The sequence below is a fragment of the Triturus cristatus genome, chromosome 6 (genome assembly GCF_964204655.1).
Source record: "Triturus cristatus chromosome 6, aTriCri1.1, whole genome shotgun sequence".
In the NCBI taxonomy this organism is placed as follows: domain Eukaryota; kingdom Metazoa; phylum Chordata; class Amphibia; order Caudata; family Salamandridae; genus Triturus; species Triturus cristatus.
In genome coordinates this window covers 1,099,132,521-1,099,158,560 of record NC_140589.1, presented here as the reverse complement: position 1 = coordinate 1,099,158,560, position 26,040 = coordinate 1,099,132,521, and positions in this window count along the sequence as shown.

Below are 26,040 nucleotides of genomic sequence, written 5' to 3'. Positions count from 1 at the left end.
ATTAGTCCAGAGTACCAGTCTAATACCTTAGCCATTAGGCCAGAGTACCAGTCTAAGACCTTAGCTATTAGGCCAGAGTAAGAGTTAAGACCTTAACCATTAGGCCAGAGTACAAGTCTAAGACCTTAGCTATTAGGCCAGAGTAAGAGTTAAGACCTTAGCTATTAGGCCAGAGTAAGAGTTAAGACCTTAACCATTAGGCCAGAGTACGAGTCTAAGACCTTAGCTATTCGTCCAGAGTAAGAGTTAAGACCTTAGCTATTAGGCCAGCGCAAGAGTTAAGACCTTAGCTATTAGGCCAGAGTAAGAGTTAAGACCTTAACCAGTAGGCCAGAGTAAGAGTTAAGACCTTAACCAGTAGGCCAGAGTAAGAGTTAATACCTTAACCATTAGGCCAGAGTACGAGTTAAGACCTTAACCTGTAGGCCATAGTACGAGTCTAAGACCTTAGCTATTAGGCCAGAGTAAGAGTTAAGACCTTAGCTATTAGGCCAGAGTAAGAGTTAAGACCTTAACCATTAGGCCAGAGTATGAGTCTAAGACCTTAGCTATTAGGCCAGAGTAAGAGTTAAGACCTTAGCTATTAGGCCAGAGTAAGAGTTAAGACCTTAACCAGTAGGCCAGAGTAGGAGTTAAGACCTTAACCAGTAGGCCAAAGTAAGAGTTAAGACCTTAACCAGTATTCCAGAGTAAGAGTTAAGACCTTGACCAGTAGGCCAGAGTACGAGTCTAAGACCTTAGCTATTAGGCCAGAGTACGAGTTAAGACCTTAACCAGTAGGTCAGAGTACGAGTCTAAGACCTTAGCTATTAGTCCAGAGTACCAGTCTAAGACCTTAGCTATTAGGCCAGAGTACCAGTCTAAGACCTTAGCTATTAGGCCAGAGTAAGAGTTAAGACCTTAACCATTAGGCCAGAGTATGAGTCTAAGACCTTAGCTATTAGGCCAGAGTAAGAGTTAAGACCTTAGCTATTAGGCCAGAGTAAGAGTTAAGACCTTAACCATTAGGCCAGAGTACGAATCTAAGACCTTTGCTATTCGTCCAGAGTAAGAGTTAAGACCTTAGCTATTAGGCCAGCGTAAGAGTTAAGACCTTAGCTATTAGGCCAGAGTAAGAGTTAAGACCTTAACCAGTAGGCCAGAGTAAGAGTTAAGACCTTAGCTATTAGGCCAGAGTAAGAGTTAAGACCTTAACCAGTAGGCCAGAGTAAGAGTTAAGACCTTAACCTGTAGGCCACAGTACGAGTCTAAGACCTTAGCTATTAGGCCAGAGTAAGAGTTAAGACCTTAACCAGTAGGCCAGAGTAAGAGTTAAGACCTTAACCTGTAGGCCATAGTAAGAGTCTAAGACCTTAGCTATTAGGCCAGAGTAAGAGTTAAGACCTTAACTATTAGGCCAGAGTAAGAGTTAAGACCTTAACCATTAGGCCAGATTACGAGTCTAAGACCTTTGCTATTAGGCCAGAGTAAGAGTTAAGACCTTAACCAGTAGGCCAGAGTAAGAGTTAAGACCTTAACCATTAGGCCAGAATACGCGTCTAAGCCCTTAGCTATTAGGCCAGAGTAAGAGTTAAGACCTTAACCAGTAGGCCAGAGTAAGAGCTAAGACCTTAACCATTAGGCCAGAGTACGAGTCTAAGACCTTAGCTATTAGGCCAGAGTAAGAGTTAAGAACTTAGTTATTAGGCCAGAGTAAGAGTTAAGACCTTAACCAATAGGCCAGAGTAAGAGTTAAGACCTTAACCATTAGGCCAGAGTACGAGTCTAAGACCTTAGCTATTAGGCCAGAGTAAGAGTTAAGACTTTAACCAGTAGGCCAGAGTAAGAGTTAAGACCTTAACCATTAGGCCAGAGTACGAGTCTGAGACATTAGCTATTAGGCCAGAATAAGAGTTAAGACCTTAACCAGTAGGCCAGTGTAAGAGTTAAGACCTTAACCATTAGGCCAGAGTACGAGTCTAAGACCTTAGCTATTAGGCCAGAGTAAGAGTTAGGACCTTAGCTATTAGGCCAGATTACGAGTCTAATACCTTTGCTATTAGGCCAGAGTAAGATTTAAGACCTTAGCTATTAGGCCAGAGTAAGAGTTAAGACCTTAACCAGTAGGCCAGAGTAAGAGTTAAGACCTTAACCATTAGGCCAGAGTACGAGTCTAAGCCCTTACCTATTAGGCCAGAGTAAGAGTTAAGACCTTAACCAGTAGGCCAGAGTAAGAGTTAAGACCTTAACCATTAGGCCAGAGTAAGTATTAAGACCTTAGCTATTAGGCCAGAGTAAGAGTTAAGACCTTAACCAGTAGGACAGAGTAAGAGTTAAGACCTTAACCATTAGGCCAGAGTACGAGTCTAAGACCTTAGCTATTAGGCCAGAGTAAGAGTTAAGACCTTAGCTATTAGGCCAGAGTATGAGTCTAAGACCTTAGCTATTAGGCCAGAGTAAGATTTAAGACCTTAGCTATTGGGCCAGAGTAAGAGTTAAGACCTTAACCAGTAGGCCAGAGTATGAGTCTAAGACTTTAGCTATTAGGCCAGAGTAAGAGTTAAGACCTTAACCAGTAGGACAGAGTAAGAGTTAAGACCTTAACCATTAGGCCAGAGTACGAGTCTAAGACCTTAGCTATTAGGCCAGAGTAAGAGTTAAGACCTTAGCTATTAGGCCAGAGTATGAGTCTAAGACCTTAGCTATTAGGCCAGAGTAAGATTTAATACCTTAGCTATTGGGCCAGAGTAAGAGTTAAGACCTTAACCAGTAGGCCAGAGTAGGAGTTAAGACCTTAACCATTAGGCCAGAGTACGAGTCTAAGACCTTAGCTATTAGGCCAGAGTATGAGTCTAAGACCTTAGCTATTAGGCCAGAGTAAGATTTAAGACCTTAGCTATTGGGCCAGAGTAAGAGTTAAGACCTTAACCAGTAGGCCAGAGTATGAGTCTAAGACTTTAGCTATTAGGCCAGAGTAAGAGTTAAGACCTTAACCAGTAGGACAGAGTAAGAGTTAAGACCTTAACCATTAGGCCAGAGTACGAGTCTAAGACCTTAGCTATTAGGCCAGAGTAAGAGTTAAGACCTTAGCTATTAGGCCAGAGTATGAGTCTAAGACCTTAGCTATTAGGCCAGAGTAACAGTTAAGACCTTAGTTATTAGGCCAGAGTAAGAGTTAAGACCTTAACCAATAGGCCAGAGTAAGAGTTAAGACCTTAACCATTAGGCCAGAGTATGAGTCTAAGACTTTAGCTATTAGGCCAGAGTAAGAGTTAAGACCTTAACCAGTAGGACAGAGTAAGAGTTAAGACCTTAACCATTAGGCCAGAGTACGAGTCTAAGACCTTAGCTATTAGGCCAGAGTAAGAGTTAAGACCTTAGCTATTAGGCCAGAGTATGAGTCTAAGACCTTAGCTATTAGGCCAGAGTAAGATTTAAGACCTTAGCTATTGGGCCAGAGTAAGAGTTAAGACCTTAACCAGTAGGCCAGAGTATGAGTCTAAGACTTTAGCTATTAGGCCAGAGTAAGAGTTAAGACCTTAACCAGTAGGACATAGTAAGAGTTAAGACCTTAACCATTAGGCCAGAGTACGAGTCTAAGACCTTAGCTATTAGGCCAGAGTAAGAGTTAAGACCTTAGCTATTAGGCCAGAGTATGAGTCTAAGACCTTAGCTATTAGGCCAGAGTAAGAGTTAAGACCTTAGTTATTAGGCCAGAGTAAGAGTTAAGACCTTAACCAATAGGCCAGAGTAAGAGTTAGGACCTTAACCATTAGGCCAGAGTATGAGTCTAAGACTTTAGCTATTAGGCCAGAGTAAGAGTTAAGACCTTAACCAGTAGGACAGAGTAAGAGTTAAGACCTTAACCATTAGGCCAGAGTACGAGTCTAAGACCTTAGCTATTAGGCCAGAGTAAGAGTTAAGACCTTAGCTATTAGGCCAGAGTATGAGTCTAAGACCTTAGCTATTAGGCCAGAGTAAGATTTAAGACCTTAGCTATTGGGCCAGAGTAAGAGTTAAGACCTTAACCAGTAGGCCAGAGTATGAGTCTAAGACTTTAGCTATTAGGCCAGAGTAAGAGTTAAGACCTTAACCAGTAGGACAGAGTAAGAGTTAAGACCTTAACCATTAGGCCAGAGTACGAGTCTAAGACCTTAGCTATTAGGCCAGAGTAAGAGTTAAGACCTTAGCTATTAGGCCAGAGTATGAGTCTAAGACCTTAGCTATTAGGCTAGAGTAAGATTTAAGACCTTAGCTATTGGGCCAGAGTAAGAGTTAAGACCTTAACCAGTAGGCCAGAGTAGGAGTTAAGACCTTAACCAGTAGGCCACAGTAAGAGTTAAGACCTTAACCAGTATTCCAGAGTAAGAGTTAAGACCTTGACCAGTAGGCCAGAGTACGAGTCTAAGACCTTAGCTATTAGGCCAGATTACGAGTTAAGACCTTAACCAGTAGGTCAGAGTACGAGTCTAAGACCTTAGCTATTAGGCCAGAGTACCAGTCTAAGACCTTAGCTATTAGGCCAGAGTAAGAGTTAAGACCTTAAACATTAGGCCAGAGTATGAGTCTAAGACCTTAGCTATTAGGCCAGTGTAAGAGTTAAGACCTTAGCTATTAGGCCAGAGTAAGAGTTAAGACCTTAGTTATTAGGCCAGAGTAAGAGTTAAGACCTTAACCAATAGGCCAGAGTAAGAGTTAAGACCTTACCCATTAGGCCAGAGTACTAGTCTAAGACCTTAGCTATTAGGCCAGAGTAAGAGTGAAGACCTTAACCAATAGGCCAGAGTAAGAGTTAAGACGTTAACCATTAGGCCAGAGTACGAGTCTAAGACCTTAGCTATTAGGCCAGAGTAGGAGTTAAGACCTTAACCAGTAGGCCAGAGTAGGAGTTAAGACCTTAACCAGTAGGCCAAAGTAAGAGTTAAGACCTTAACCAGTATTCCAGAGTAAGCGTTAAGACCTTGACCAGTAGGCCAGAGTACGAGTCTAAGACCTTATCTATTAGGCCAGAGTACGAGTTAAGACCTTAACCAGTAGGTCAGAGTACGAGTCTAAGACCTTAGCTATTAGGCCAGAGTACCAGTCTAAGACCTTAGCTATTCGGCCAGAGTAAAAGTTAAGACCTTAAACATTAGGCCGGAATATGAGTCTAAGACCTTAGTTATTAGGCCAGAGTAAGAGTTAAGACCTTAGCTATTAGGCCAGAGTAAGAGTTAAGACCTTAACCATTAGGCCAGAGTACGAGTCTAAGACCTTAGCTATTCGGCCAGAGTAAGAGTTAAGACCTTAGCTATTAGGCCAGCGTAAGAGTTAAGACCTTAGCTATTAGGCCAGAGTAAGAGTTAAGACCTTAACCATTAGGCCAGAGTATGAGTCTAAGACCTTAGCTATTAGGCCAGAGTAAGAGTTAAGACCTTAGCTATTAGGCCAGAGTAAGTGTTAAGACCTTAGCTATTAGGCCAGAGTAAGAGTTAAGACCTTAGTTATTAGGCCAGAGTAAGAGTTAAGACCTTAACCAATAGGCCAGAGTAAGAGTTAAGACCTTAACCATTAGGCCAGAGTATGAGTCTAAGACTTTAGCTATTAGGCCAGAGTAAGAGTTAAGACCTTAACCAGTAGGCCAGAGTAAGAGTTAAGACCTTAACCATTAGGCCAGAGTATGGGTCTAAGACCTTAGCTATTAGGCCAGAGTAAGAGTTAAGACCTTAGCTATTAGGCCAGAGTAAGAGTTAAGACCTTAACCAGTAGGCCAGAGTAGGAGTTAAGACCTTAACCAGTAGGCCAAAGTAAGAGTTAAGACCTTAACCAGTATTCCAGAGTAAGAGTCTAAGACCTTAGCTATTAGGCCAGATTACGAGTTAAGACCTTAACCAGTAGGTCAGAGTACGAGTCTAAGACCTTAGCTATTAGGCCAGAGTACCAGTCTAAGACCTTAGCTATTAGGCCAGAGTAAGAGTTAAGACCTTAAACATTAGGCCAGAGTATGAGTCTAAGACCTTAGCTATTAGGCCAGTGTAAGAGTTAAGACCTTAGCTATTAGGCCAGAGTAAGAGTTAAGACCTTAGTTATTAGGCCAGAGTAAGAGTTAAGACCTTAACCAATAGGCCAGAGTAAGAGTTAAGACCTTACCCATTAGGCCAGAGTACTAGTCTAAGACCTTAGCTATTAGGCCAGAGTAAGAGTGAAGACCTTAACCAATAGGCCAGAGTAAGAGTTAAGACGTTAACCATTAGGCCAGAGTACGAGTCTAAGACCTTAGCTATTAGGCCAGAGTAGGAGTTAAGACCTTAACCAGTAGGCCAGAGTAAGAGTTAAGACCTTAACCATTAGGCCAGAGTACGAGTCTGAGACATTAGCTATTAGGCCAGAATAAGAGTTAAGACCTTAACCAGTAGGCCAGTGTAAGAGTTAAGACCTTAACCATTAGGCCAGAATACGAGTCTAAGACCTTAGCTATTAGGCCAGAGTAAGAGTTCGGACCTTAGCTATTAGGCCAGAGTAAGAGTTAAGACCTTAACCATTAGGCCAGATTACGAGTCTAATACCTTTGCTATTAGGCCAGAGTAAGAGTTAAGACCTTAGCTATTAGGCCAGAGTAAGAGTTAAGACCTTAACCAGTAGGCCAGAGTAAGAGTTAAGACCTTAACCATTAGGCCAGAGTACGAGTCTAAGCCCTTACCTATTAGGCCAGAGTAAGAGTTAAGACCTTAACCAGTAGGCCAGAGTAAGAGTTAAGACCTTAACCATTAGGCCAGAGTAAGTATTAAGACCTTAGCTATTAGGCCAGAGTAAGAGTTAAGACCTTAACCAGTAGGACAGAGTAAGAGTTAAGACCTTAACCATTAGGCCAGAGTACGAGTCTAAGACCTTAGCTATTAGGCCAGAGTAAGAGTTAAGACCTTAGCTATTAGGCCAGAGTATGAGTCTAAGACCTTAGCTATTAGGCCAGAGTAAGATTTAAGACCTTAGCTATTGGGCCAGAGTAAGAGTTAAGACCTTAACCAGTAGGCCAGAGTATGAGTCTAAGACTTTAGCTATTAGGCCAGAGTAAGAGTTAAGACCTTAACCAGTAGGACAGAGTAAGAGTTAAGACCTTAACCATTAGGCCAGAGTACGAGTCTAAGACCTTAGCTATTAGGCCAGAGTAAGAGTTAAGACCTTAGCTATTAGGCCAGAGTATGAGTCTAAGACCTTAGCTATTAGGCTAGAGTAAGATTTAAGACCTTAGCTATTGGGCCAGAGTAAGAGTTAAGACCTTAACCAGTAGGCCAGAGTAGGAGTTAAGACCTTAACCAGTAGGCCAAAGTAAGAGTTAAGACCTTAACCAGTATTCCAGAGTAAGAGTTAAGACCTTGACCAGTAGGCCAGAGTACGAGTCTAAGACCTTAGCTATTAGGCCAGATTACGAGTTAAGACCTTAACCAGTAGGTCAGAGTACGAGTCTAAGACCTTAGCTATTAGGCCAGAGTACCAGTCTAAGACCTTAGCTATTAGGCCAGAGTAAGAGTTAAGACCTTAAACATTAGGCCAGAGTATGAGTCTAAGACCTTAGCTATTAGGCCAGTGTAAGAGTTAAGACCTTAGCTATTAGGCCAGAGTAAGAGTTAAGACCTTAGTTATTAGGCCAGAGTAAGAGTTAAGACCTTAACCAATAGGCCAGAGTAAGAGTTAAGACCTTACCCATTAGGCCAGAGTACTAGTCTAAGACCTTAGCTATTAGGCCAGAGTAAGAGTGAAGACCTTAACCAATAGGCCAGAGTAAGAGTTAAGACGTTAACCATTAGGCCAGAGTACGAGTCTAAGACCTTAGCTATTAGGCCAGAGTAGGAGTTAAGACCTTAACCAGTAGGCCAGAGTAGGAGTTAAGACCTTAACCAGTAGGCCAAAGTAAGAGTTAAGACCTTAACCAGTATTCCAGAGTAAGCGTTAAGACCTTGACCAGTAGGCCAGAGTACGAGTCTAAGACCTTATCTATTAGGCCAGAGTACGAGTTAAGACCTTAACCAGTAGGTCAGAGTACGAGTCTAAGACCTTAGCTATTAGGCCAGAGTACCAGTCTAAGACCTTAGCTATTCGGCCAGAGTAAGAGTTAAGACCTTAAACATTAGGCCGGAATATGAGTCTAAGACCTTAGTTATTAGGCCAGAGTAAGAGTTAAGACCTTAGCTATTAGGCCAGAGTAAGAGTTAAGACCTTAACCATTAGGCCAGAGTACGAGTCTAAGACCTTAGCTATTCGGCCAGAGTAAGAGTTAAGACCTTAGCTATTAGGCCAGCGTAAGAGTTAAGACCTTAGCTATTAGGCCAGAGTAAGAGTTAAGACCTTAACCATTAGGCCAGAGTATGAGTCTAAGACCTTAGCTATTAGGCCAGAGTAAGAGTTAAGACCTTAGCTATTAGGCCAGAGTAAGTGTTAAGACCTTAGCTATTAGGCCAGAGTAAGAGTTAAGACCTTAGTTATTAGGCCAGAGTAAGAGTTAAGACCTTAACCAATAGGCCAGAGTAAGAGTTAAGACCTTAACCATTAGGCCAGAGTATGAGTCTAAGACTTTAGCTATTAGGCCAGAGTAAGAGTTAAGACCTTAACCAGTAGGCCAGAATAAGAGTTAAGACCTTAACCATTAGGCCAGAGTATGGGTCTAAGACCTTAGCTATTAGGCCAGAGTAAGAGTTAAGACCTTAGCTATTAGGCCAGAGTAAGAGTTAAGACCTTAACCAGTAGGCCAGAGTAGGAGTTAAGACCTTAACCAGTAGGCCAAAGTAAGAGTTAAGACCTTAACCAGTATTCCAGAGTAAGAGTCTAAGACCTTAGCTATTAGGCCAGATTACGAGTTAAGACCTTAACCAGTAGGTCAGAGTACGAGTCTAAGACCTTAGCTATTAGGCCAGAGTACCAGTCTAAGACCTTAGCTATTAGGCCAGAGTAAGAGTTAAGACCTTAAACATTAGGCCAGAGTATGAGTCTAAGACCTTAGCTATTAGGCCAGTGTAAGAGTTAAGACCTTAGCTATTAGGCCAGAGTAAGAGTTAAGACCTTAGTTATTAGGCCAGAGTAAGAGTTAAGACCTTAACCAATAGACCAGAGTAAGAGTTAAGACCTTACCCATTAGTCCAGAGTACTAGTCTAAGACCTTAGCTATTAGGCCAGAGTAAGAGTGAAGACCTTAACCAATAGGCCAGAGTAAGAGTTAAGACGTTAACCATTAGGCCAGAGTACGAGTCTAAGACCTTAGCTATTAGGCCAGAGTAGGAGTTAAGACCTTAACCAGTAGGCCAGAGTAAGAGTTAAGACCTTAACCATTAGGCCAGAGTACGAGTCTGAGACATTAGCTATTAGGCCAGAATAAGAGTTAAGACCTTAACCAGTAGGCCAGTGTAAGAGTTAAGACCTTAACCATTAGGCCAGAATACGAGTCTAAGACCTTAGCTATTAGGCCAGAGTAAGAGTTCGGACCTTAGCTATTAGGCCAGAGTAAGAGTTAAGACCTTAACCATTAGGCCAGATTACGAGTCTAATACCTTTGCTATTAGGCCAGAGTAAGAGTTAAGACCTTAGCTATTAGGCCAGAGTAAGAGTTAAGACCTTAACCAGTAGGCCAGAGTAAGAGTTAAGACCTTAACCATTAGGCCAGAGTACGAGTCTAAGCCCTTACCTATTAGGCCAGAGTAAGAGTTAAGACCTTAACCAGTAGGCCAGAGTAAGAGTTAAGACCTTAACCATTAGGCCAGAGTAAGTATTAAGACCTTAGCTATTAGGCCAGAGTAAGAGTTAAGACCTTAACCAGTAGGACAGAGTAAGAGTTAAGACCTTAACCATTAGGCCAGAGTACGAGTCTAAGACCTTAGCTATTAGGCCAGAGTAAGAGTTAAGACCTTAGCTATTAGGCCAGAGTATGAGTCTAAGACCTTAGCTATTAGGCCAGAGTAAGATTTAAGACCTTAGCTATTGGGCCAGAGTAAGAGTTAAGACCTTAACCAGTAGGCCAGAGTATGAGTCTAAGACTTTAGCTATTAGGCCATAGTAAGAGTTAAGACCTTAACCAGTAGGACAGAGTAAGAGTTAAGACCTTAACCATTAGGCCAGAGTACGAGTCTAAGACCTTAGCTATTAGGCCAGAGTAAGAGTTAAGACCTTAGCTATTAGGCCAGAGTATGAGTCTAAGACCTTAGCTATTAGGCCAGAGTAAGATTTAATACCTTAGCTATTGGGCCAGAGTAAGAGTTAAGACCTTAACCAGTAGGCCAGAGTAGGAGTTAAGACCTTAACCATTAGGCCAGAGTATGAGTCTAAGACCTTAGCTATTAGGCCAGAGTAAGAGTTAAGACCTTAGCTATTAGGCCAGAGTATGAGTCTAAGACCTTAGCTATTAGGCCAGAGTAAGATTTAAGACCTTAGCTATTGGGCCAGAGTAAGAGTTAAGACCTTAACCAGTAGGCCAGAGTATGAGTCTAAGACTTTAGCTATTAGGCCAGAGTAAGAGTTAAGACCTTAACCAGTAGGACAGAGTAAGAGTTAAGACCTTAACCATTAGGCCAGAGTACGAGTCTAAGACCTTAGCTATTAGGCCAGAGTAAGAGTTAAGACCTTAGCTATTAGGCCAGAGTATGAGTCTAAGACCTTAGCTATTAGGCCAGAGTAAGAGTTAAGACCTTAGTTATTAGGCCAGAGTAAGAGTTAAGACCTTAACCAATAGGCCAGAGTAAGAGTTAAGACCTTAACCATTAGGCCAGAGTATGAGTCTAAGACTTTAGCTATTAGGCCAGAGTAAGAGTTAAGACCTTAACCAGTAGGACAGAGTAAGAGTTAAGACCTTAACCATTAGGCCAGAGTACGAGTCTAAGACCTTAGCTATTAGGCCAGAGTAAGAGTTAAGACCTTAGCTATTAGGCCAGAGTATGAGTCTAAGACCTTAGCTATTAGGCCAGAGTAAGATTTAAGACCTTAGCTATTGGGCCAGAGTAAGAGTTAAGACCTTAACCAGTAGGCCAGAGTATGAGTCTAAGACTTTAGCTATTAGGCCAGAGTAAGAGTTAAGACCTTAACCAGTAGGACAGAGTAAGAGTTAAGACCTTAACCATTAGGCCAGAGTACGAGTCTAAGACCTTAGCTATTAGGCCAGAGTAAGAGTTAAGACCTTAGCTATTAGGCCAGAGTATGAGTCTAAGACCTTAGCTATTAGGCTAGAGTAAGATTTAAGACCTTAGCTATTGGGCCAGAGTAAGAGTTAAGACCTTAACCAGTAGGCCAGAGTAGGAGTTAAGACCTTAACCAGTAGGCCAAAGTAAGAGTTAAGACCTTAACCAGTATTCCAGAGTAAGAGTTAAGACCTTGACCAGTAGGCCAGAGTACGAGTCTAAGACCTTAGCTATTAGGCCAGATTACGAGTTAAGACCTTAACCAGTAGGTCAGAGTACGAGTCTAAGACCTTAGCTATTAGGCCAGAGTACCAGTCTAAGACCTTAGCTATTAGGCCAGAGTAAGAGTTAAGACCTTAAACATTAGGCCAGAGTATGAGTCTAAGACCTTAGCTATTAGGCCAGTGTAAGAGTTAAGACCTTAGCTATTAGGCCAGAGTAAGAGTTAAGACCTTAGTTATTAGGCCAGAGTAAGAGTTAAGACCTTAACCAATAGGCCAGAGTAAGAGTTAAGACCTTACCCATTAGGCCAGAGTACTAGTCTAAGACCTTAGCTATTAGGCCAGAGTAAGAGTGAAGACCTTAACCAATAGGCCAGAGTAAGAGTTAAGACGTTAACCATTAGGCCAGAGTACGAGTCTAAGACCTTAGCTATTAGGCCAGAGTAGGAGTTAAGACCTTAACCAGTAGGCCAGAGTAAGAGTTAAGACCTTAACCATTAGGCCAGAGTATGAGTCTAAGACATTAGCTATTAGGCCAGAATAAGAGTTAAGACCTTAACCAGTAGGCCAGAGTAAGAGTTAAGACCTTAACCATTAGGCCAGAGTACGAGTCTAAGACCTCAGCTGTTAGGCCAGAGTAAGAGTTAGGACCTTAGCTATTAGGCCAGAGTAACAGTTAAGACCTTAACCATTAGGCCAGATTACGAGTCTAATACCTTTGCTATTAGGCCAGAGTAAGAGTTAAGACCTTAGCTATTAGGCCAGAGTAAGAGTTAAGACCTTAATAAGTAGGCCAGAGTAAGAGTTAAGACCTTAACCAGTAGGTCAGAGTACGAGTCTAAGACCTTAGCTATTAGGCCAGAGTACCAGTCTAAGACCTTAGCTATTCGGCCAGAGTAAGAGTTAAGACCTTAAACATTAGGCCGGAATATGAGTCTAAGACCTTAGTTATTAGGCCAGAGTAAGAGTTAAGACCTTAGCTATTAGGCCAGAGTAAGAGTTAAGACCTTAACCATTAGGCCAGAGTACGAGTCTAAGACCTTAGCTATTCGGCCAGAGTAAGAGTTAAGACCTTAGCTATTAGGCCAGAGTATGAGTCTAAGACCTTAGCTATTAGGCCAGAGTAAGAGTTAAGACCTTAGTTATTAGGCCAGAGTAAGAGTTAAGACCTTAACCAATAGGCCAGAGTAAGAGTTAAGACCTTAACCATTAGGCCAGAGTATGAGTCTAAGACTTTAGCTATTAGGCCAGAGTAAGAGTTAAGACCTTAACCAGTAGGACAGAGTAAGAGTTAAGACCTTAACCATTAGGCCAGAGTACGAGTCTAAGACCTTAGCTATTAGGCCAGAGTAAGAGTTAAGACCTTAGCTATTAGGCCAGAGTATGAGTCTAAGACCTTAGCTATTAGGCCAGAGTAAGATTTAAGACCTTAGCTATTGGGCCAGAGTTAGAGTTAAGACCTTAACCAGTAGGCCAGAGTATGAGTCTAAGACTTTAGCTATTAGGCCAGAGTAAGAGTTAAGACCTTAACCAGTAGGACAGAGTAAGAGTTAAGACCTTAACCATTAGGCCAGAGTACGAGTCTAAGACCTTAGCTATTAGGCTAGAGTAAGAGTTAAGACCTTAGCTATTAGGCCAGAGTATGAGTCTAAGACCTTAGCTATTAGGCTAGAGTAAGATTTAAGACCTTAGCTATTGGGCCAGAGTAAGAGTTAAGACCTTAACCAGTAGGCCAGAGTAGGAGTTAAGACCTTAACCAGTAGGCCAAAGTAAGAGTTAAGACCTTAACCAGTATTCCAGAGTAAGAGTTAAGACCTTGACCAGTAGGCCAGAGTACGAGTCTAAGACCTTAGCTATTAGGCCAGATTACGAGTTAAGACCTTAACCAGTAGGTCAGAGTACGAGTCTAAGACCTTAGCTATTAGGCCAGAGTACCAGTCTAAGACCTTAGCTATTAGGCCAGAGTAAGAGTTAAGACCTTAAACATTAGGCCAGAGTATGAGTCTAAGACCTTAGCTATTAGGCCAGTGTAAGAGTTAAGACCTTAGCTATTAGGCCAGAGTAAGAGTTAAGACCTTAGTTATTAGGCCAGAGTAAGAGTTAAGACCTTAACCAATAGGCCAGAGTAAGAGTTAAGACCTTACCCATTAGGCCAGAGTACTAGTCTAAGACCTTAGCTATTAGGCCAGAGTAAGAGTGAAGACCTTAACCAATAGGCCAGAGTAAGAGTTAAGACGTTAACCATTAGGCCAGAGTACGAGTCTAAGACCTTAGCTATTAGGCCAGAGTAGGAGTTAAGACCTTAACCAGTAGGCCAGAGTAAGAGTTAAGACCTTAACCATTAGGCCAGAGTATGAGTCTAAGACATTAGCTATTAGGCCAGAATAAGAGTTAAGACCTTAACCAGTAGGCCAGAGTAAGAGTTAAGACCTTAACCATTAGGCCAGAGTACGAGTCTAAGACCTCAGCTGTTAGGCCAGAGTAAGAGTTAGGACCTTAGCTATTAGGCCAGAGTAACAGTTAAGACCTTAACCATTAGGCCAGATTACGAGTCTAATACCTTTGCTATTAGGCCAGAGTAAGAGTTAAGACCTTAGCTATTAGGCCAGAGTAAGAGTTAAGACCTTAATCAGTAGGCCAGAGTAAGAGTTAAGACCTTAACCAGTAGGTCAGAGTACGAGTCTAAGACCTTAGCTATTAGGCCAGAGTACCAGTCTAAGACCTTAGCTATTCGGCCAGAGTAAGAGTTAAGACCTTAAACATTAGGCCGGAATATGAGTCTAAGACCTTAGTTATTAGGCCAGAGTAAGAGTTAAGACCTTAGCTATTAGGCCAGAGTAAGAGTTAAGACCTTAACCATTAGGCCAGAGTACGAGTCTAAGACCTTAGCTATTCGGCCAGAGTAAGAGTTAAGACCTTAGCTATTAGGCCAGCGTAAGAGTTAAGACCTTAGCTATTAGGCCAGAGTAAGAGTTAAGACCTTAACCATTAGGCCAGAGTATGAGTCTAAGACCTTAGCTATTAGGCCAGAGTAAGAGTTAAGACCTTAGCTATTAGGCCAGAGTAAGTGTTAAGACCTTAGCTATTAGGCCAGAGTAAGAGTTAAGACCTTAGTTATTAGGCCAGAGTAAGAGTTAAGACCTTAACCAATAGGCCAGAGTAAGAGTTAAGACCTTAACCATTAGGCCAGAGTATGAGTCTAAGACTTTAGCTATTAGGCCAGAGTAAGAGTTAAGACCTTAACCAGTAGGCCAGAGTAAGAGTTAAGACCTTAACCATTAGGCCAGAGTATGGGTCTAAGACCTTACCTATTAGGCCAGAGTAAGAGTTAAGACCTTAGCTATTAGGCCAGAGTAAGAGTTAAGACCTTAACCAGTAGGCCAGAGTAGGAGTTAAGACCTTAACCAGTAGGCCAAAGTAAGAGTTAAGACCTTAACCAGTATTCCAGAGTAAGAGTTAAGACCTTGACCAGTAGGCCAGTGTACGAGTCTAAGACCTTAGCTATTAGGCCAGAGTACGAGTTAAGACCTTAACCAGTAGGTCAGAGTACGAGTCTAAGACCTTAGCTATTAGTCCAGAGTACCAGTCTAAGACCTTAGCTATTAGGCCAGAGTACCAGTCTAAGACCTTAGCTATTAGGCCAGAGTAAGAGTTAAGACCTTAACCATTAGGCCAGAGTACAAGTCTAAGACCTTAGCTATTAGGCCAGAGTAAGAGTTAAGACCTTAGCTATTAGGCCAGAGTAAGAGTTAAGACCTTAACCATTAGGCTAGGGTACGAGTCTAAGACCTTAGCTATTCGTCCAGAGTAAGAGTTAAGACCTTAGCTATTAGGCCAGCGTAAGAGTTAAGACCTTAACCATTAGGCCATAGTACGAGTCTAAGACCTTAGCTATTAGGCCAGAGTAAGAGTTAAGACCTTAGCTATTAGGCCAGAGTAAGAGTTAAGACCTTAACCATTAGGCCAGAGTATGAGTCTAAGACCTTAGCTATGAGGCCAGAGTAAGAGTTAAGACCTTAGCTATTAGGCCAGAGTAAGTGTTAAGACCTTAGCTATTAGGCCAGAGTAAGAGTTAAGACCTTAGTTATTAGGCCAGAGTAAGAGTTAAGACCTTAACCAATAGGCCAGAGTGAGAGTTAAGACCTTAACCATTAGGCCAGAGTATGAGTCTAAGGCTTTAGCTATTAGGCCAGAGTAAGAGTTAAGACCTTAACCAGTAGGCCAGAGTAAGAGTTAAGACCTTAACCATTAGGCCAGAGTATGAGTCTAAGACCTTAGCTATTAGGCCAGAGTAAGAGTTAAGACCTTAGCTATTAGGCCAGAGTAAGAGTTAAGACCTTAACCAGTAGGCCAGAGTAGGAGTTAAGACCTTAACCAGTAGGCCAAAGTAAGAGTTAAGACCTTAACCAGTATTCCAGAGTAAGAGTTAAGACCTTGACCAGTAGGCCAGAGTACAAGTCTAAGACCTTAGCTATTAGGCCAGAGTACGAGTTAAGACCTTAACCAGTAGGTCAGAGTACGAGTCTAAGACCTTAGCTATTAGTCCAGAGTACCAGTCTAAGACCTTAGCTATTAGGCCAGAGTACCAGTCTAAGACCTTAGCTATTAGGCCAGAGTAAGAGTTAAGACCTTAACCATTAGGCCAGAGTACAAGTCTAAGACCTTAGCTATTAGGCCAGAGTAAGAGTTAAGACCTTAGCTATTAGGCCAGAGTAAGAGTTAAGACCTTAACCATTAGGCCAGAGTACGAGTCTAAGACCTTAGCTATTCGTCCAGAGTAAGAGTTAAGACCTTAGCTATTAGGCCAGCGTAAGAGTTAAGACCTTAGCTATTAGGCCAGAGTAAGAGTTAAGACCTTAACCAGTAGGCCAGAGTAAGAGTTAAGACCTTCGCTATTAGGCCAGAGTAAGAGTTAAGACCTTAACCAGTAGGCCAGAGTAAGAGTTAAGACCTTAACCTGTAGGCCATAGTACGAGTCTAAGACCTTAGCTATTAGGCCAGAGTAAGAGTTAAGACCTTAACCAGTAGGCCAGAGTAAGAGTTAAGACCTTAACCTGTAGGCCATAGTAAGAGTCTAAGACCTTAGCTTTTAGGCCAGAGTAAGAGTTAAGACCTTAACTATTAGGCCAGAGTAAGAGTTAAGACCTTAACCATTAGGCCAGATTACGAGTCTAAGACCTTTGCTATTAGGCCAGAGTAAGAGTTAAGACCTTAGCTATTAGGCCAGAGTAAGAGTTAAGACCTTAACCAGTAGGCCAGAGTAAGAGTTAAGACCTTAACCATTAGGCCAGAATACGCGTCTAAGCCCTTAGCTATTAGGCCAGAGTACGAGTTAAGACCTTAACCAGTAGGCCAGAGTAAGAGCTAAGACCTTAACCATTAGGCCAGAGTACGAGTCTAAGACCTTAGCTATTAGGCCAGAGTAAGAGTTGAGACCTTATCTATTAGGCCAGAGTAAGAGTTAAGACCTTAGCTATTAGGCCAGAGTAAGAGTTAAGAACTTAGTTATTAGGCCAGAGTAAGAGTTAAGACCTTAACCAATAGGCCAGAGTAAGAGTTAAGACCTTAACCATTAGGCCAGAGTACGAGTCTAAGACCTTAGCTATTAGGCCAGAGTAAGAGTTAAGACTTTAACCAGTAGGCCAGAGTAAGAGTTGAGACCTTAACCATTAGGCCAGAGTACGAGTCTGAGACATTAGCTATTAGGCCAGAATAAGAGTTAAGACCTTAACCAGTAGGCCAGTGTAAGAGTTAAGACCTTAACCATTAGGCCAGAGTACGAGTCTAAGACCTTAGCTATTAGGCCAGAGTAAGAGTTAGGACCTTAGCTTTTAGGCCAGAGTAAGAGTTAAGACCTTAACCATTAGGCCAGATTACGAGTCTAATACCTTTGCTATTAGGCCAGAGTAAGAGTTAAGACCTTAGCTATTAGGCCAGAGTAAGAGTTAAGACCTTAACCAGTAGGCCAGAGTAAGAGTTAAGACCTTAACCATTAGGCCAGAGTACGAGTCTAAGCCCTTACCTATTAGGCCAGAGTAAGAGTTAAGACCTTAACCAGTAGGCCAGAGTAAGAGTTAAGACCTTAACCATTAGGCCAGAGTAAGTATTAAGACCTTAGCTATTAGGCCAGAGTAAGAGTTAAGACCTTAACCAGTAGGACAGAGTAAGAGTTAAGACCTTAACCATTAGGCCAGAGTACGAGTCTAAGACCTTAGCTATTAGGCCAGAGTAAGAGTTAAGACCTTAGCTATTAGGCCAGAGTATGAGTCTAAGACCTTAGCTATTAGGCCAGAGTAAGATTTAAGAACTTAGCTATTGGGCCAGAGTAAGAGTTAAGACCTTAACCAGTAGGCCAGAGTATGAGTCTAAGACTTTAGCTATTAGGCCAGAGTAGGAGTTAAGACCTTAACCAGTAGGACAGAGTAAGAGTTAAGACCTTAACCATTAGGCCAGAGTATGAGTCTAAGACCTTAGCTATTAGGCCAGAGTAAGAGTTAAGACCTTAGCTATTAGGCCAGAGTATGAGTCTAAGACCTTAGCTATTAGGCCAGAGTAAGATTTAATACCTTAGCTATTGGGCCAGAGTAAGTGTTAAGACCTTAACCAGTAGGCCAGAGTAGGAGTTAAGACCTTAACCATTAGGCCAGAGTACGAGTCTAAGACCTTAGCTATTAGGCCAGAGTAAGAGTTAAGACCTTAGCTATTAGGCCAAAGTATGAGTCTAAGACCTTAGCTATTAGGCCAGAGTAAGATTTAAGACCTTAGCTATTGGGCCAGAGTAAGAGTTAAGACCTTAACCAGTAGGCCAGAGTATGAGTCTAAGACTTTAGCTATTAGGCCAGAGTAAGAGTTAAAACCTTAACCAGTAGGACAGAGTAAGAGTTAAGACCTTAACCATTAGGCCAGAGTACGAGTCTAAGACCTTAGCTATTAGGCCAGAGTAAGAGTTAAGACCTTAGCTATTAGGCCAGAGTATGAGTCTAAGACCTTAGCTATTAGGCCAGAGTAAGAGTTAAGACCTTAGTTATTAGGCCAGAGTAAGAGTTAAGACCTTAACCAATAGGCCAGAGTAAGAGTTAAGACCTTAACCATTAGGCCAGAGTATGAGTCTAAGACTTTAGCTATTAGGCCAGAGTAAGAGTTAAGACCTTAACCAGTAGGACAGAGTAAGAGTTAAGACCTTAACCATTAGGCCAGAGTACGAGTCTAAGACCTTAGCTATTAGGCCAGAGTAAGAGTTAAGACCTTAGCTATTAGGCCAGAGTATGAGTCTAAGACCTTAGCTATTAGGCCAGAGTAAGATTTAAGACCTTAGCTATTGGGCCAGAGTAAGAGTTAAGACCTTAACCAGTAGGCCAGAGTATGAGTCTAAGACTTTAGCTATTAGGCCAGAGTAAGAGTTAAGACCTTAACCAGTAGGACAGAGTAAGAGTTAAGACCTTAACCATTAGGCCAGAGTACGAGTCTAAGACCTTAGCTATTAGGCCAGAGTAAGAGTTAAGACCGTAGCTATTAGGCCAGAGTATGAGTCTAAGACCTTAGCTATTAGGCTAGAGTAAGATTTAAGACCTTAGCTATTGGGCCAGAGTGAGAGTTAAGACCTTAACCAGTAGGCCAGAGTAGGAGTTAAGACCTTAACCAGTAGGCCAAAGTAAGAGTTAAGACCTTAACCAGTATTCCAGAGTAAGAGTTAAGACCTTGACCAGTAGGCCAGAGTACGAGTCTAAGACCTTAGCTATTAGGCCAGATTACGAGTTAAGACCTTAACCAGTAGGTCAGAGTACGAGTCTAAGACCTTAGCTATTAGGCCAGAGTACCAGTCTAAGACCTTAGCTATTAGGCCAGAGTAAGAGTTAAGACCTTAAACATTAGGCCAGAGTATGAGTCTAAGACCTTAGCTATTAGGCCAGTGTAAGAGTTAAGACCTTAGCTATTAGGCCAGAGTAAGAGTTAAGACCTTAGTTATTAGGCCAGAGTAAGAGTTAAGACCTTAACCAATAGGCCAGAGTAAGAGTTAAGACCTTACCCATTAGGCCAGAGTACTAGTCTAAGACCTTAGCTATTAGGCCAGAGTAAGAGTGAAGACCTTAACCAATAGGCCAGAGTAAGAGTTAAGACGTTAACCATTAGGCCAGAGTACGAGTCTAAGACCTTAGCTATTAGGCCAGAGTAGGAGTTAAGACCTTAACCAGTAGGCCAGAGTAAGAGTTAAGACCTTAACCATTAGGCCAGAGTACGAGTCTAAGACATTAGCTATTAGGCCAGAATAAGAGTTAAGACCTTAACCAGTAGGCCAGAGTAAGAGTTAAGACCTTAACCATTAGGCCAGAGTACGAGTCTAAGACCTCAGCTGTTAGGCCAGAGTAAGAGTTAGGACCTTAGCTATTAGGCCAGAGTAACAGTTAAGACCTTAACCATTAGGCCAGATTACGAGTCTAATACCTTTGCTATTAGGCCAGAGTAAGAGTTAAGACCTTAGCTATTAGGCCAGAGTAAGAGTTAAGACCTTAATCAGTAGGCCAGAGTAAGAGTTAAGACCTTAACCATTAGGCCAGAGTACGAGTCTAAGACCTTAGCTATTAGGCCAGAGTAACAGTTAAGACCTTAGCTATTAGGCCAGAGTACGTGTTAAGACCTTAGCTATTAGGCCAGAGTAAGAGTTAAGACCTTAGTTATTAGGCCAGAGTAAGAGTTAAGACCTTAACCAGTAGGCCAGAGTAGGAGTTAAGACCTTAACCAGTAGGCCAAAGTAAGAGTTAAGACCTTAACCAGTATTCCAGAGTAAGAGTTAAGACCTTGACCAGTAGGCCAGAGTACGAGTCTAAGACCTTAGCTATTAGGCCAGATTACGAGTTAAGACCTTAACCAGTAGGTCAGAGTACGAGTCTAAGACCTTAGCTATTAGGCCAGAGTACCAGTCTAAGACCTTAGCTATAAGGCCAGAGTAAGAGTTAAGACCTTAAACATTAGGCCAGAGTATGAGTCTAAGACCTTAGCTATTAGGCCAGAGTAAGAGTTAAGACCTTAGCTATTAGGCCACAGTAAGAGTTAAGACCTTAACCATTAGGCCAGAGTACGAGTCTAAGACCTTAGCTATTTGGCCAGAGTAAGAGTTAAGACCTTAGCTATTAGTCCAGCGTAAGAGTTAAGACCTTAGCTATTAGGCCAGAGTAAGAGTTAAGACCTTAACCAGTAGGCCAGAGTAAGAGTTAAGACCTTAACCAGTAGGCCAGAGTAAGAGTCTAAGACCTTAGCTATTAGGCCAGAGTAAGAGTTAAGACCTTAACCATTTGGCCAGAGTATGAGTCTAAGACCTTAGCTATTAGGCCAGAGTAAGAGTTAAGACCTTAGCTATTAGGCCAGAGTAAGTGTTAAGACCTTAGCTATTAGGCCAGAGTAAGAGTTAAGACCTTAGCTATTAGGCCAGAGTAAGTGTTAGGACCTTAGCTATTAGGCCAGAGTAAGAGTTAAGACCTTAACCAGTAGGCCAGAGTAAGAGTTAAGACCTTAACCATTAGGCCAGAGTACGAGTCTAAGCCCTTACCTATTAGCCCAGAGTAAGAGTTAAGACCTTAACCAGTAGGCCAGAGTAAGAGTTAAGACCTTAACCATTAGGCCAGAGTATGAGTCTAAGACCTTAGCTATTAGGCCAGAGTAAGAGTTAAGACCTTAGCTATTAGGCCAGAGTAAGAGTTAAGACCTTAACCAGTAGGCCAGAGTAGGAGTTAAGACCTTAACCAGTAGGCCAAAGTAAGAGTTAAGACCTTAACCAGTATTCCAGAGTAAGAGTTAAGACCTTGACCAGTAGGCCAGAGTACGAGTCTAAGACCTTAGCTATTAGGCCAGAGTACGAGTTAAGACCTTAACCAGTAGGTCAGAGTACGAGTCTAAGACCTTAGCTATTAGGCCAGAGTACCAGTCTAAGACCTTAGCTATTCGGCCAGAGTAAGAGTTAAGACCTTAAACATTAGGCCGGAATATGAGTCTAAGACCTTAGTTATTAGGCCAGAGTAAGAGTTAAGACCTTAGCTATTAGGCCAGAGTAAGAGTTAAGACCTTAACCATTAGGCCTGAGTACGAGTCTAAGACCTTAGCTATTCGGCCAGAGTAAGAGTTAAGACCTTAGCTATTAGGCCAGCGTAAGAGTTAAGACCTTAGCTATTAGGCCAGAGTAAGAGTTAAGACCTTAACCATTAGGCCAGGGTATGAGTCTAAGACCTTAGCTATTAGGCCAGAGTAAGAGTTAAGACCTTAGCTATTAGGCCAGAGTAAGTGTTAAGACCTTAGCTATTAGGCCAGAGTAAGAGTTAAGACCTTAGTTATTAGGCCAGAGTAAGAGTTAAGACCTTAACCAATAGGCCAGAGTAAGAGTTAAGACCTTAACCATTAGGCCAGAGTATGAGTCTAAGACTTTAGCTATTAGGCCAGAGTAAGAGTTAAGACCTTAACCAGTAGGCCAGAGTAAGAGTTAAGACCTTAACCATTAGGCCAGAGTATGAGTCTAAGACCTTAGCTATTAGGCCAGAGTAAGAGTTAAGACCTTAGCTATTAGGCCAGAGTAAGAGTTAAGACCTTAACCAGTAGGCCAGAGTAGGACTTAAGACCTTAACCAGTAGGCCAAAGTAAGAGTTAAGACCTTAACCAGTATTCCAGAGTAAGAGTTAAGACCTTGACCAGTAGGCCAGAGTACGAGTCTAAGACCTTAGCTATTAGGCCAGAGTACGAGTTAAGACCTTAACCAGTAGGTCAGAGTGCGAGTCTAAGACCTTAGCTATTAGTCCAGAGTACCAGTCTAAGACCTTAGCTATTAGGCCAGAGTACCAGTCTAAGACCTTAGCTATTAGGCCAGAGTAAGAGTTAAGACCTTAACCATTAGGCCAGAGTACGAGTCTAAGACCTTAGCTATTAGGCCAGAGTAAGAGTTAAGACCTTAGCTATTAGGCCAGCGTAAGAGTTAAGACCTTAGCTTTTAGGCCAGAGTAAGAGTTAAGACCTTAACCAGTAGGCCAGAGTAAGAGTTAAGACCTTAACCAGTAGGCCAGAGTAAGAGTTAATACCTTAACCATTAGGCCAGAGTATGAGTTAAGACCTTAACCTGTAGGCCATAGTACGAGTCTAAGACCTTAGCTATTAGGCCAGAGTAAGAGTTAAGACCTTAGCTATTAGGCCAGAGTAAGAGTTAAGACCTTAACCATTAGGCCAGAGTATGAGTCTAAGACCTTAGCTATTAGGCCAGAGTAAGAGTTAAGACCTTAGCTATTAGGCCAGAGTAAGTGTTAAGACCTTAGCTATTAGGCCAGAGTAAGAGTTAAGACCTTAGTTATTAGGCCAGAGTAAGAGTTAAGACCTTAACCAATAGGCCAGAGTAAGAGTTAAGACCTTAACCATTAGGCCAGAGTATGAGTCTAAGACTTTAGCTATTAGGCCAGAGTAAGAGTTAAGACCTTAACCAGTAGGCCAGAGTAAGAGTTAAGACCTTAACCATTAGGCCAGAGTATGAGTCTAAGACCTTAGCTATTAGGCCAGAGTAAGAGTTAAGACCTTAGCTATTAGGCCAGAGTAAGAGTTAAGACCTTAACCAGTAGGCCAGAGTAGGAGTTAAGACCTTAACCAGTAGGCCATAGTAAGAGTTAAGACCTTAACCAGTATTCCAGAGTAAGAGTTAAGACCTTGACCAGTAGGCCAGAGTACGAGTCTAAGACCTTAGCAATTAGGCCAGAGTACGAGTTAAGACCTTAACTAGTAGGTCAGAGTACGAGTCTAAGACCTTAGCTATTAGTCCAGAGTACCAGTCTAAGACCTTAGCTATTAGGCCAGAGTACCAGTCTAAGACCTTAGCTATTAGGCCAGAGTAAGAGTTAAGACCTTAACCATTAGGCCAGAGTACGAGTCTAAGACCTTAGCTATTAGGCCAGAGTAAGAGTTAAGACCTTAGCTATTAGGCCAGAGTAAGAGTTAAGACCTTAACCATTAGGCCAGAGTACGAGTCTAAGACCTTGGCTATTCGTCCAGAGTAAGAGTTAAGACCTTAGCTATTAGGCCAGCGTAAGAGTTAAGACCTTAGCTATTAGGCCAGAGTAAGAGTTAAGACCTTAACCAGTAGGCCAGAGTAAGAGTTAAGACCTTAGCTATTAGGCCAGAGTAAGAGTTAAGACCTTAACCAGTAGGCCAGAGTAAGAGTTAAGACCTTAACCTGTAGGCCATAGTACGAGTCTAAGACCTTAGCTATTAGGCCAGAGTAAGAGTTAAGACCTTAACCAGTAGGCCAGAGTAAGAGTTAAGACCTTAACCTGTAGGCCATAGTAAGAGTCTAAGACCTTAGCTATTAGGCCAGAGTAAGAGTTAAGACCTTAACTATTAGGCCAGAGTAAGAGTTAAGACCTTAACCATTAGGCCAGATTACGAGTCTAAGACCTTTGCTATTAGGCCAGAGTAAGGGTTAAGACCTTAGCTATTAGGCCAGAGTAAGAGTTAAGACCTTAACCAGTAGGCCAGAGTAAGAGTTAAGACCTTAACCATTAGGCCAGAATACGCGTCTAAGCCCTTAGCTATTAGGCCAGAGTAAGAGTTAAGACCTTAACCAGTAGGCCAGAGTAAGAGTTAAGACCTTAACCATTAGGCCAGAGTACGAGTCTAAGACCTTAGCTATTAGGCCAGAGTAAGAGTTAAGACCTTAACCAGTAGGCCAGAGTAGGAGTTAAGACCTTAACCAGTAGGCCAAAGTAAGAGTTAAGACCTTAACCAGTATTCCAGAGTAAGAGTTAAGACCTTGACCAGTAGGCCAGAGTACGAGTCTAAGACCTTAGCTATTAGGCCAGAGTACGAGTTAAGACCTTAACCAGTAGGTAAGAGTACGAGTCTAAGACCTTAGCTATTAGGCCAGAGTACCAGTCTAAGACCTTAGCTATTCGGCCAGAGTAAGAGTTAAGACCTTAAACATTAGGCCGGAATATGAGTCTAAGACCTTAGTTATTAGGCCAGAGTAAGAGTTAAGACCTTAGCTATTAGGCCAGAGTAAGAGTTAAGACCTTAACCATTAGGCCAGAGTACGAGTCTAAGACCTTAGCTAGTTGGCCAGAGTGTTAAGACCTTAGCTATTAGGCCAGAGTAAGAGTTAAGACCTTAGTTATTAGGCCAGAGTAAGAGTTAAGACCTTAACCAATAGGCCAGAGTAAGAGTTAAGACCTTAACCATTAGGCCAGAGTATGAGTCTAAGACTTTAGCTATTAGGCCAGAGTAAGAGTTAAGACCTTAACCAGTAGGCCAGAGTAAGAGTTAAGACCTTAACCATTAGGCCAGAGTATGAGTCTAAGACCTTAGCTATTAGGCCAGAGTAAGAGTTAAGACCTTAGCTATTAGGCCAGAGTAAGAGTTAAGACCTTAACCAGTAGGCCAGAGTAGGAGTTAAGACCTTAACCAGTAGGCCAAAGTAAGAGTTAAGACCTTAACCAGTATTCCAGAGTAAGAGTTAAGACCTTGACCAGTAGGCCAGAGTACGAGTCTAAGACCTTAGCTATTAGGCCAGAGTACAAGTTAAGACCTTAACCAGTAGGTCAGAGTACGAGTCTAAGACCTTAGCTATTAGTCCAGAGTACCAGTCTAAGACCTTAGCTATTAGGCCAGAGTACCAGTCTAAGACCTTAGCTATTAGGCCAGAGTAAGAGTTAAGACCTTAACCATTAGGCCAGAGTACGAGTCTAAGACCTTAGCTATTAGGCCAGAGTAAGAGTTAAGACCTTAGCTATTAGGCCAGAGTAAGAGTTAAGACCTTAACCATTAGGCCAGAGTACGAGTCTAAGACCTTAGCTATTCGTCCAGAGTAAGAGTTAAGACCTTAGCTATTAGGCCAGCGTAAGAGTTGAGACCTTAGCTATTAGGCCAGAGTAAGAGTTAAGACCTTAACCAGTAGGCCAGAGTAAGAGTTAAGACCTTAACCAGTAGGCCAGAGTAAGAGTTAATACCTTAACCATTAGGCCAGAGTACGAGTTAAGACCTTAACCTGTAGGCCATAGTACGAGTCTAAGACCTTAGCTATTAGGCCAGAGTAAGAGTTAAGACCTTAGCTATTAGGCCAGAGTAAGAGTTAAGACCTTAACCATTAGGCCAGAGTATGAGTCTAAGACCTTAGCTATTAGGCCAGAGTAAGAGTTAAGACCTTAGCTATTAGGCCAGAGTAAGTGTTAAGACCTTAGCTATTAGGCCAGAGTAAGAGTTAATACCTTAGTTATTAGGCCAGAGTAAGAGTTAAGACCTTAACCAATAGGCCAGAGTAAGAGTTAAGACCTTAACCATCAGGACAGAGTATGAGTCTAAGACTTTAGCTATTAGGCCAGAGTAAGAGTTAAGACCTTAACCAGTAGGCCAGAGTAAGAGTAAAGACCTTAACCATTAGGCCAGAGTATGAGTCTAAGACCTTAGCTATTAGGCCAGAGTAAGAGTTAAGACCTTAGCTATTAGGCCAGAGTAAGAGTTAAGACCTTAACCAGTAGGCCAGAGAAGGAGTTAAGACCTTAACCAGTAGGCCAAAGTAAGAGTTAAGACCTTAACCAGTATTCCAGAGTAAGAGTTAAGACCTTGACCAGTAGGCCAGAGTACGAGTTTAAGACCTTAGCTATTAGGCCAGAGTACGAGTTAAGACCTTAACCAGTAGGTCAGAGTACGAGTCTAAGACCTTAGCTATTAGTCCAGAGTATCAGTCTAAGACC